The following is a 13,032-nucleotide window of genomic DNA, read 5'->3' on the forward strand; positions in this document are numbered from 1 at the left end:
AAGAAGGGGGCTCTTTATTCATCCAAAATGGCAGTAAGTCAATGAAAATGAATGGGGCTGCTCCCAGGTCCATCAAGGCTTATGGAGGGCTCTAAATCACAGCCCCTCCAGCTCATCCCCTCAGTGCCTGGCACTACCCACACCTGCCTTCTGCCTTCTCAAGCACTCTCCGTGGCCACGGTCAGAGGCAGGGCTGGTGGACCTCTGGTCTGACCCTCATTCAGCACCCAGGCTCAGAATTTAGGCTGCTGCGTGCTGCCGTCAACTAGGGTCCAAATGAGAAACCAGAATCAGACCAGACCAAACCAAACCGTTTCATGAATCAGGAGAGAGGGAAAACTGGGTGCAGTGAAATGGTGGGGAAAAATAAACAGGAAAGTAACTTGATGAGAGAGTTACTGAAGAAAAGCCAACCTGCCCAAGACAAAGGCTGGCTGCCATTTGGGAGTAAGGAACAAGCAGAGGAGGGAGGACCTGGGAGGGAAGAGCACACCTTGTGCCACTTTGGTATCCTACCAGACATGAGTCATGATGGAGAAGGAACTTCTCATGGAAGGGCCAGGATAAAGAGTATCAGTGGCAGAAAGAGGTCCAGGTGAGTATGGATCTCAAGGTAAGGCTGGAGAAGTGTTTCTGTGGGCACAGAGGAGGAGGAGACTGAAATACTTCAGGGATGGGAGGACTACACAGGTCCCAAAGAGGAGGATTTCTAATTAACCCCAGCAGCTCAGAAAAAGTTGAGGGTCAGGTCAAAGGAAGGTTTGTAAAACCAAGACGAAAAAAAAAGGGAAGGCAGTAAAAAGGTGGGAGGACAGGAAACAGCAAGAGCTGTTGTAGCAGAATCAAACAGAAAACAAAAAGTGGCTCTGGTCTGAATACGAACCTGCCTGTACTTTCAAGATCTCATCAGTGGCTGAAGAAGAGCATTACTCATGTTTGTAGAAGAAAAAGAACGTACAAGACTCCACACCCTCTTTCCAGAGAAAAGTAATTCCTGTAAAGGGTGAGAAAAGTTTAACTACCAATCCACAGGAGATAAAAGGACACATCAAAAGGCACATGGCTTGTTATTTCTGATTCCTTACTCAGAATTAGGATCGGCACCGGGTCAGATTCATATAAAAATCTCTTAAATGAATATTTGTCTATCAGGGACTGAGTGGAGGAGCAGAGGCACTGAAGGGCAATGGTGGTGATGGGCTATCTGGACACCCTCAGCAGACACAGCAACACTGTGCCAGCGCACTCCTTGCCAAGAGGCCTGGAAGGTGATGGCCCACTCCCTTGTACCACCTTCCTCAGCTCCTAGGGTCACCTTTGGTAACTCTCTGATCAGGCTCAAGCATTCTTCCATTTCTTTATTACACAAACTGTATTTAAATTTCAAGAGATCTCCATGTAACTTGGGAGATGACAGAAGCTGCGTTTCTGATCCCATTGGGTTTGTGTGGGTCACACGTGTCGAGCAGACAGGAACGACTGAAAGCCAGACAGACTGAGAAGAGAAAGGCGAGAGACAGGGAATACTCCAAATGCCTGCTGCTGAACGGAGGCAGCCAAACTCCACAAGAAATAGGCTTGAAAGACTCAGAAAGAAAAAAACCAACCCTGTCTAGATCTGGAAATCATCTCCTCTACTCTTGAACATTGAAATGCAAGCAGCATGGGTGATTATCCCCTGCAAGGAAGCACATCCCTCCCACTCTAGTTCCTGGGGTGGCTCTCCCCGTCACAACATCCATGTCTTTCAGCAGCATCAGTAGGCTTCACCCTCCTGATGAACGGGAGGAGGATGATCTCCACTGCGCAAACGAGGAAGTCAGTCATGGGGCAGATGAAGGAGGTTGCCCAAGTATGCACAGGAAACCTGCGAACGAGGAGGGGAACTGAACTCAGACCATGAGTTCCAGCTGGGTGCCCAGTCCAAGCTGGGTGACTGACAGATCACCTCTTCTACCAGGGCTCTGAAATTTAAGTTTGGTGGGTTTTTTAATGAATGTGGGGTTTTTTTTTTCATTTGTCTAGCCACTATGTTTCATTTCACTCACACTTCTGCTTTGTGGAAGCTTTTTATTCTGCTGCTTTTTTGTTTTGGCTTAAAAACCCAACACAACTGAACATGAAAGAAAATTTAACCTTAGCTGTTTGGTCTTCTCCTCTACCAACATCAGCCTCTCTCTAGCTCTCGGTGTTAAGTGTCCTTTGTTTGTGCACCCGGCGCTCACAACTATGGCTTCATCAAAACACATCAGTGATATTTAGAAGGAGAAGTCTTATTCACAGCTTCAAAGAATTACAGCAACTGCTTACGCAAACAGCAGCGTTGTGAGGCAGCAGAGCAGATCTGGTAGGAAAACCAGAGAAAGGAGATGCACAAAAAAGGTAAGTTCCAAAGTAAATGCTCTGATGCTGCTATGCATCATGTCAAAATGAGCCATCGGCTGAAGAACAGCTACCAGTAAGCCACCACATCGGGCTGCCTAGAATGTTTTACTGGCTTAGCTAATGAATCACTGGGCAAACGTGAACAATATGCTTACAGCCAGGGTAGTCTTCATGATGGGTGAGAACTGTGTCTCTTCCATTATCATCATGATCTGTGGTTTAATTGATATTTGAAAACATCTTAAGATCTTCCAGTGAAAGGCACATAATATATATTTCTAAGACAAAATTCTGTGGTATTATACTATTTGCAAGGAGGTGCAACAAGTCAAACCATTACTTCATGAAATAATTCACACTGGCTGAATCCCTTACAGAAAGTCTCAAGATCTTGAGAGGGGAAAAAATACCTAATTTCCACCTGTGTAATAACTAACACAGTGAGAAAGAAAAAGACTTCAGACTTTTGTGAGAAAATGCTGCAAAACCACAAACTTTCGAAAGTGCCCAATATGCTGTTTTCAGCTTATCTGGATGCAGCCCAAACTATCCTCAGCTCACCAAGGTGCATCAGAAGATTGTCATCATTCCAATTCCACCACAGGCTTTCAGTAACTTGTGCCCACTCTGCGCATCCAGGGCTGTCAAGCCCTACAAAATAACACGACTTTTATGCTTAAAGCAGCTGAACAGCTGCAAAAATAACCCTCTAAAAATACTGAATACTTGGTCCCACTCGGTAGCTGGAAAAACAATTACTGATTGAAAAATTCAGTGTTTGATATTACTTAATAGTTGGGGAAAATCTATTTGTGAATCATAATTAACATTTATTTAACTATTTAAAAGCACGCATCTACTGTTTGAAGCTTCACAGAAAGCCAATATGTGGCCTTCTGCCACCATTAAAGAGTGGCAGATACAGTTTAATGCACTTAAACTGGAAGGACACGAGGCAGAAAGCCATGCTGGAATAGTGAATCCTTCAAGGAATTGGTAAAACTGAGATTGTCTCAGTAGCGTGTGCCCCGCGACACCAGGTCCGAACCCGCTCTACCAAATGAACAGCAGCTACCACAGGGTCAATTAAATAAACGCACAGCTCCAGCTCCTGGTGCCACAGTGATTTAAACGCCATGATATAAACTGGATGAAAATTCAGCACTAACAGCAATAGAGCAAAAAGTTCCCCTCGAAACATCCGAAAGGCTTACAGGCAACTCTATGGCAGTGCCAGCCCAGGGCCAGCGGGCAGCGCGGCCTCCTGCCCTGCCGGAAAGGCCCAGAAGCCCTCGTCACCCCCGCAGGAGCCGTGGTCCTGCCTCCCATGCTGGAAGCGTGGCCAGCGGCACTAGGGAAGGGATCGTCCCCTGTACTGAGCACCGGTGAGGCCGCCCCTCGAGTCCTGTGTTCAGTTTTGGGCCCCTCACTACAGGAAACACATGGAGGTGCTGGAGCGTGTCCAGAGAAGGGCAACCAAGCTGGTGAGGGGCCTGGAGCACAAGTCCTGTGAGGAGCGGCTGAGGGAACTGGGGCTGTTTAGTCTGGAGAAAAGGAGGTTGAGGGGAGACCTCATCGCTCCCAACAACTACCTGAAGGAGGTTGTAGCGAGGTGGGGGTCAGTCTCTTCTGTCAAGTAACTAGTGATAGGATGAGAGGAAATGGCCTCAAGTTGCACCAGGGCAGGTTTAGATTGGATATTAGGAAAAATTTCTTCACCGAAAGGGTTGTCAAGCATCGGAACAGGCTGCCCAGGGAAGTGGTGGAGTCACCATCCCTGGAGGTATTCAATAGACGTGCAGATGTGGTGCTTAGGGACATGGTTTAGTGGTGGACTTGGCAGTGCTAGGTTAGCGGTTGGACTTGGTGGTCTTAAAGGTCTTTTCCAACCTAAATGATTCTATGAAAGCAGCAGCGGCTTGGGTCAGGACTAAATTCCAGAAGCTGACAGACCATTTACAGGCAGGATGCTGAAAACAAACATTTTGTCTTGTTCTAAATTTCTAATCAGAAAACTTTCTTAGAACTTAACGACTTTTCTAAGTCCTAATTTCCCAAGCAATTCCCTCACTTGTTCTCTGCCCATTTGCCATAGCTGAGGTATCCCATCACTGACGGCACCCACGTCCATTTTTCATCTCATTCACGTCCACCCATGCAGTATCGGGCTGGGCACCCCACGGGTCTGGTAGGCACAGAGCAAGGATGAAATGGCAGTCAGCGCATCTGGCAGATAACTGCTGGCAGACCTGAGCCAAGGATTTTTGTCCAGCACAACCTCACCTGGAGAGTGACCCAGGTGTGTCAGTTGACTGCACAGAACAAAGATCCACAAACAAGAAACCTATTCCAAAAGACTGACTCAACTGCTTTACTGAAGGACTCGGTGATGGGATTAGCATATATATTTTTTTTTAAAACTAGTTTATGTACAGCAAATGTAACCTGTAGGGAGTATTTTGCAAGGTGCTGAGGAGTGCGAGCAGCCTGTATAATGTGCTTAACTAAGTGATTTGAGCCCTAAGCCACTAACTCTCCCACCCTTGCTCTCTGAAGCAACCATATTATCAGAGGCCATTTCAAGGGAAATGCACTTAAGTCATAAATACTTCTCACATCATACTTCTCATAACCTGCATCAGCAGCAGCAGAAAAATGAAGGCAATATAAAAAGAAATAAAAGTTATAAAATTTCAGGTCACAAACATCCCCAAATGGATTATGCCTTCAAAAGGAACTGTATAAATGGCACGATAAGGTTTTCTTGGTGTACATCTCGAAGTTTTCTAGGATGATGTTATTCATTTTAAGTGCAAACATGTTCTTAATGCCATACTCAATGCAATTGGCTTGTAACCTGAAATGGGGTCTTTTTCATCAACACACACTCATCACAGAGACAGATGCAGCTGACCAAATTCACTGCCGTTCACAGCCTACTGAAGTTCCCTAGCCATACCCACAGCATGTCCAAAGAGACAAACCTGTGCTCTTTTCAGATCAGTTAACGCAGCTATTCATGGGCTATTTGAAATTGAGTTAGGCAGATCACTGTTTATGAAAATCTCCACAAAGCATTTGCCCTAGCAGGGCTATACCAGCATAGGTAAAATGCTGAAGTGTGATAATGCAGGCAGAGATGAAGACTCAAAAAACACGCATGCCGCAGCCTGAATGACAAAATAGAGCAATATGTATTTTACCAAATTTCTTTCTAGGCTTATACGTAAGCTGCCTGTTTTCAGAAGTGTTCAGGTACTGTGCCAGGAGTTTTAGAGCAAGTCAGCAAAGAGCCTTTAAAGGGCTTTAGCTCTATGCTTCAGACATGGGAATGCTCGTGTTCCCACATGCATTGCTACTGCCTACTAGATGTTAGAGTAAAACTACGAAATTATAAGGAACAATCAAAACATCTAAAAAATGCCCCAAAACTGAAGAAACCATTTGATGCTGCTTTTGCAGAAATACTTACAACACAGTCCTGGAAGCGATTTCCAAGCAAGCCAACTGCTGCTCTAGACAGTTTACTGGATGGTGTGGCTCAGCTCTTTCATACAAGCAGCACCCACAGTTATATCTAGAAAAGGAAATAAAACCAAAATTCTTTGTGAGCGAATACACAAATAAAGTCATCTTTCTTTTTAAAACCATAACCAGGTTAAAAGTAGCTTTAGTAGGACTCGATAAAGTTCTCATGCCAAGCTTCACGTGTGCTGCCTGCTTACAGGAACAAACTCCAAGGCACAGTCAAAGCCTACCTAGGGTACTGAAGCTGAGAGCAACTGCACTTGAGAAAAAAAGCCCCATGCTGAGCGTATCAAAGCAGTGAACAAACGCACGCAGATGTTTTTCTCGTCTAGTTCTACTTAAAATATTTGCAGGAAACACAAGATGAAATACCGGCATTAGCGCCAAAAAATGTAGGTGACTTCAGCAAAGCCAGGAATTCCAGGCACCAACTTCTTTTTTCTCTCTCTTGAGTGGGTGTTCACTTCTAAGTTGTAGACATGTTAGCAATTCAACAACTGAGTGAATTAATGTTCAACTTAAGAGTCATTGTTAGGTTGGGAGGTTATTACTGCTTGTTCTGCTGAAGTGACAGGTTAAAATAGGTTTGTATCTGAAAAGTTGTTTCCTACAATACATATTCCCTGGCTTTTCGTACCAAATAATTTTCTTCCATCATGTCAACTGCTATTGTATGAACCATCACTGCAGCTCCACCACAGCAGCTGGGATAGGCAAGGAGAAACAGAAAGGGGACAGGTGAGGAAAAGAGCGCACTCAGCCCTCATCACTTATCTTTGGGCTGCCATCTTTTTTTTTTTTTTCCAGGCATTTAATGTTGTTTATGTGAGACTTCTCAACAAAGGATTGTGCTTGCATTTGCAGGACACGTTCTGCTTTTAAAACAAGCAAGCAAAGGCAAAATCCAAGAGTAGAGAGAGGGCTCTACTTCATCTAACCACGAGCTTGAGAAACCTGTCTGCTATCAGGCACTACTTGGTGCATAGGATGGAGAGTTGTGATTTCCCAACTTTGCAGGTGATTATTATTAATGGAAAAACCAAATTTTCCAGGTTGAGCTGACTGGTATGCAGGAGAAAAAAAACTACCACCACATGTCGAATTTTTGCAGACTCAGATCCATTTTGTACTAGTATACGAGCTTTTATCCTTCCCTCCTTTGCTTTTTTTTTTTTCTTATAGGGTAGTTCACAAGCTGCTGACAACTCACACTGTACTAAGAGCTGTTCACACTGCACAAAGTGTTTACCACTCACAACTGATGCTAAAAATTAATTTACAGCACTGCTACAGCAAGCTTTGACAAATTGTCATGTGTTGACACAGTCATAAGTTGTTGGCTAAAAAAAGTAACACTTCCCTCTTCTGCCACCTCATGTTTGAGACCAGGGATGGGCACATTATGCAAAGTTTGAGGGTTTGTAAGCTTCACAAATGTTTGGGCTTCACAAAACAAGCTCGGTTGTGAAAGTTTTTTCTCTTACAGTTAGGCGTGTGTTTATTGCCAAAAAGACTGTAGTCAGGAAAACGAAAAAAAATCCCTTCCCAGCTACAAAGACCTGTGTGTTGTGCAAAACTAGGAGAAAAGGCTGTAAAATAAATAACCTTGCACAATACTTGTTCTAGATAAAATCGGACCAGTGACAAATACCCTGTATCAACTAAGAGCTGCAGACGCCACCCTCCTACCGTAGAGAGGAAGGAAAAAAAATATAGTTGTAAGAGTTTTAATTGTTCTCAGCTGTCACACAATGTTATCTTAAGCGAACGCATTTATTTCTTGATTCTTCTGTATAGCTCTATATGGGAAAAAAAAAAGCGGCAGCATTCATCAGACAAGGTCCAAATTGATTTCCGTATACTCAAGATAGTAAGTGTTAGTCAGCACTCGTGCCCATGAGTGGCAGCTCTTAAATTTTAACTCCTCCTCAAATTTTAACTCCTCCTCTTCTTCCTCAGGGCAGGACAAATAATCTGTCTAGTTTACACCCTGGAATCAGTAACGGACACAAAAGTGGTCTCAGCTGAAACAAGCGGTGTTTCGGTGGCAATGCTAACTTAAAACGTTAGCCTCACACTAGCCTAAATGAAGGTTAAAGAAACAAGGCCAAAGATAGAGAGAACCAAACCATCAGGAGATAACCAAGGCATCCATTTGGTTGAGGTGTCAACAACTTCAAGTTATTTTTGTTTTTCTTATCTTGTGAGGATTAAGTTCCTCTGCACTTCTGCAGAGACACCCATGTAAGCTAGGGACTGTGATCCAGCAACTAAATGAAGCAGTTGGTTGGTTTTACCTCCAGCACTGTTGATGGTCAGGACAGGAAGACTGTCAATGCAGGAGAGAAAGGGAGTCAGGCTGGGCCCAACCCCAGGCAGAAATCGAAATGCTAGCAATAGCCCAGGGCAGCAAAGCACAGTACTGTACAAGGACCACTCTCAGCGTCTGCCAAATGGGCTTCATGAGGAGCACGTAAAAGCCACTGCTTCATGTTGTGCACCAGTGACCTGGACTTTCAGTGCTCTGGAATACCTCTCCCTAAGCTCCACCACCTCTCAGAGTACACACCACAGAGAATGCAGAGGAAATTCATTCAGGAAATTAACTTGGCAACACAAGGAATTAATTATCTCTTTTTTTTTGTTGTTTTTCCCCTAACACTTGTACAAAGAAGAGATGCTTCGAGTGGTTCCTAAGTCCTGAAGAGAGGCAATGTTGTACCTTTGCAGAACAGATCCACCTGCCACATGCCTGCATCAGTGCAAGAGTGATCCATGTAATTTCCCTACAAAACTCAAAACACGTAATATCAACCAAAAAGACCTCCTGCAAAACATTAAGGGGAGATGAAATTTCATCCAGACTCTTCACTTGCTCACACTCACACACCCTGTATAGAATTTCTTCATCACCTGAGATGTTACTCTGACAAATGACATATATTACTCTCTGATAGATCTAATGGAAGCAAAGGACATTTACGTCGTAACAGTCAGGATGGACATTATCTTGTGCTGCTGACTGGAATAATATCATCCATGCTTAATTAGCTTAGATTGCTGTACATTTAGAAAAGCACTCAAGTGGCAACTCCTACCTCCCTCCCCCAAAGTAACAAAAATTTATAAATATTTTCAGTGCATCACATGAAATGCATTATTTCACTGGATTCTGTCTGAGCATCACTGAGGTTGAAATAAAGATGATTCAACTATTAAGTCAAAAACTTCAGCTTAACTACCCAGAAGATAACACTGACTTTCCTCCACCTTGAAGGAAAACTAATAAAAACTTAAGTTTTACTGTAAGTTATTTCAACTGCCCAAATATAATCTCTCCTGTACATTTTTACTTCTTTGCTGTATAGAAGGAAATCCAAGGAACTTAAAACTCCCTGAGTTCTTACTTTGGGATGGAAAAAGCCCAAGACATCCCCACTAACCCAGTGAAGAATACTATTAGGAAGAAAGTGGGACTTCGAGTTTTCTGTTATTTTTTTGTTTTTTGTTGGGTTTTTTTGGTGATTATTGAGGGTTTTTTTGAGAAAAAAGTATCTATTTACTTGTGACAAGTTTTTTCCTGGTGGATCCAGCTTGTGAATGTGAAGTAACTACCCGCAAGCAGAAGGGCTCTTCTTGCCAAGTCCTTTGTGTGAGCTTGTGCCTGTTCTAACCAACACAGGGCCAGTGCAGGAAGGTTCAACATTGGGGAAATGCAGACCAAGGATCTCCTGTGGCCTCCCTGCATCGCACCTCTCCGCTCTGCCCTTCAGGTTTCATCACGGGAAGGATGGCAGAGTCTTGGCTGATCCCACAGCTGCACTCCCTCCCACTGCTATTTGCAGGGCGTTAGAAGAAAGCCATAAAGATGATGTTTGCCCCAGAAAGCCCTCACCAAGATTTCAAAAGCAAAAGGGAATAGATGAAGCTGTCCTGCTCTCTTGAGGACGCACACATGCAACCAAAGCAGTAAATATATATATATATTGAATATATATACTGAACATGCACTGGGTAGTCACTGTCTGCATGGGATGCAGACTGTGAAACAAACTCCCCTGGGTAGAAATTAAAAAAAAAAAGGAGGATTGCAGCTTTTTTATTCCCTGGGCACCACTCTTCCAACCAGCGAGGACAGGATGCTAACCCAAAGACTTCACAGCTGCTGGGGTTTAAGAGGGCCTCCTCTCCTCTCCTCTCCCCGCCAAGGCAAGTGGCACCAGTGACTAACTACACCGTGGGCAATTTTCCTGTCTCTGCTCTACGCCCGTCTTCACATGGCTGCAAAGGTCACCACGTCATATCTGCTACACTGAGGTCTGCCACCCACAGCAAACAGGGAAGCAGCTTATCTGGACAGTCTGGCAGGACCTCCTGCGAGCATTTGGGGGTGGGGGGAAACCTTGCAGCTTTCCACTTGGAGGGGGGTGTGTCTGTGCTTCAAAAATGGTTCCAGTTCTTAAACCTTAAGAAGGGACTGAGATGCTCAAATTGCCTTGAACTGAAAGGATCTCAACCTGTGCCAGGTTTGCACAGCAAGCTTTGCTCAGCAAAGCCCAGGCCCTAAAGCAGCCGTTCCCTTCCTGACCCTCCCTCCCCGGTGCAGGAGAGGGAGCAACTGGAAGCGATCTCTCTGTAACCATGGAACAGTGAGAAAAGGCATCAGATCTTTGTCCACGCCTCTCTGGAGCATGCCTTGTGCTTCCAGCCCTTTCAAGCAGAAGAAACTTGGTGGCCCTACGATGAGTTTAATCATTTGAAAGCCAGCGTCTGTGTTCCCCCTTTGCTGCTCCATCAAAAAGGAAGCACAAGGACCCCTCCGGACGCAGATTGGGAACTGTCTGCCTCCCGCACACAAGCGTACTCTCACACATGCACATGGGCATCCCTCTCCTTTGTTTTACCATTTTTTCTAACTCTATACACTAATAGATTTTTCATTACTTCCTTAGCTTTACATATATTGTATGGCGCTTAACGATCAATGCCAGCATTACCTATAGCATTGGCACAGAAGCATGTCATTCATTGACACAGGAGTTGCTTCTTCCCCAACTTCTCATAGTTTTGTTAAATAAAACCAGCTGAGTTCTTGCTTGACCTGTATCTATTCAGATCAAACCTTTATCAAAGCTAGCAGCATTTTGTTTCTAACAAATGTATCCCCATCAAATCAAATCTCTACTTCTGGCTGAGACAATGTCATCCAACTTTTACTGCAGCGCAGTGCATCCAAACAAATGAAGTTAAAAATTCAGTTAAATGGAACGTGCAGCTGAAGGGCTCTAGAGGTTTATCTATCACATGGCAAAAATCACTCTTTGTACAGCATTTGTATAAATGACCATAGGATTCTCTGGATGTTTTTGAGCCACCTCACGTAACTAGGTAACAAAGAAAATTACGTCAAGTTTTATGAGATCTTTAGCAAAAATGTTTACATCAGACCAGGTTGGTTAGTACATTCCGAAATCCTCCCACCTACTCCATGTGGCGCTACCTTGTGTGTGCAACCTGGTTACAAGTCAGGAGAAAGAACCAGCTCGAGAGTTTTCCAGAGATTGGTCTCACCTACAGCACTGCAGCAGGAAACCTGGCTTGACCTTTTGATCCTGTAGGAAAGATACCAGTCAAAGTAGTTCAGTAGTAGTGTACGATCCATCTTTTATACCTCCTGATGAAGACAACTCAATGAAAAGATGAACATACACCCCATATCCTCTGAGGCAATTTTTCTTTATGGGATTTCCAAGGAGCCACCACCCCCTTTATCAACTCTTTGGTACTTCCCCCAAAATTAAAAAAGCATCTCAGTTTCAGGAGTTGCTGGGCTGCAGCGAGGATGTGTTCAAAGCACTGTCTGTTCAGCAATGCAGACGCCAATGTTGGCAAGACAAACGTTGAAGCGGCACGTGGGTATACGCAAAAATTTCATTCAGCAGAAAGCAAAGCAAGACCAGGACACAAGGATCCTAAATTAATCCAGTTTCTGTCTTCCCAATGACTTCCCTCACCATTGGAAAGACTTTGGTTTGGATTTTAGTCAAGTCTGGTTTACAGTCCTCAACTTCAGCTGTCAAAAAAAAAAAACCCAACCCTGCTGGAACGCCTTACTCATTACACAGCCTTGCAAAAATTATTAGCTACGTTACAAGGCATTTCCCTTTGGGGACCAGAAGGGGTGAAGAAAGGGGATGGAGAGTGACAGTTTGTGGTTTCTAATGCAGCAGCTAAAAAAACAAGTAAGTAAGAGGAATACAGGATATAATGTGTTTACATTTGTCAAAAGAAGTTTCCTGGAGACACGGAGGGTTCATGTTGCTGAGCTGTCACTTCTGCTAGAAACTGCTGCCTCATGCTATCAGGAGGTCAGTCACTGACCTACTTTCTGATAGAACTGAATTAATTTGCTACTTCTGTACACAAACCTTTTTTTTTTTTTTTGTTAAAGGAATACTCAACAAACCCATAAAAAGCTGCCTTTTATCCAACTTGGAGCTTCAACTGATGCTGTGCAAAGCTATTACATACCCTGGCACGGGGCCCACTGTGCTTGGTCTGCTTATTCTTTTGGAAAAATCGGTACAGAATATTTTTAATGAGTTGACGCTGCAAATAACATCTTCCCTTCCTGAACTCCTACTTTACAATAATACCAGCGATATAACACACTACGCACAATAATGGAGGCTAGCACTTGAATGTGCTGTGCTTTGTCTAGGCTGCTCCTGAAACAGATGCCTACCACAACAGGATTAGCTCCCCAAATAGAGAGATGCATGGCACAATATATTTATAGGATTAAACCACGAAGTTATTAATAGAAAACAAGACGACTAGGTGAAACTTATAAACTAAACACCTATTGATCCGATCATCCCCTGCACAGAGCCAGTTAACAAACATCTGTGCTCACCAGGAGATGGTGGTATGGTAGGAGCGCTTAAACTGAAGCATTATACTCAGAAAGTGAAGTGGCAGAAGTAGTAGCAAAAGAGGTGCCACCTACTCGCTCTCTTTGCTTAATGGCTACATGCACATAGCTCTAATGTCACTACACAAATCCTTTCATTAAAATAAAACCATGGTTGAGGGTTTCACAGACCTTCCAAATCCTTG

At 43.9% G+C, this 13,032-nt stretch overlaps 1 protein-coding gene across 3 annotated transcripts in view; it reads right to left on the minus strand.

Annotated features, from left to right (window-relative positions):
* The window catches only part of BACH2 (BTB domain and CNC homolog 2), a 197,100-nt gene that overhangs the window by 106,293 nt on the left and 77,775 nt on the right, over positions 1-13,032 (minus strand). For 2 of the 3 annotated variants that reach the window (XM_069804871.1, XM_069804873.1), the window contains one exon: positions 5,858-5,962. The gene's annotated coding sequence lies outside the window, so the exon portion shown is untranslated. Of the gene's footprint in view, positions 1-5,853; positions 5,963-13,032 lie in introns of all 3 variants that reach the window. The other variant, XM_069804872.1, reaches the window with a different exon arrangement.

This window comes from Haliaeetus albicilla, chromosome 17 (assembly GCF_947461875.1).
Source record: "Haliaeetus albicilla chromosome 17, bHalAlb1.1, whole genome shotgun sequence".
NCBI lineage: Eukaryota > Metazoa > Chordata > Aves > Accipitriformes > Accipitridae > Haliaeetus > Haliaeetus albicilla.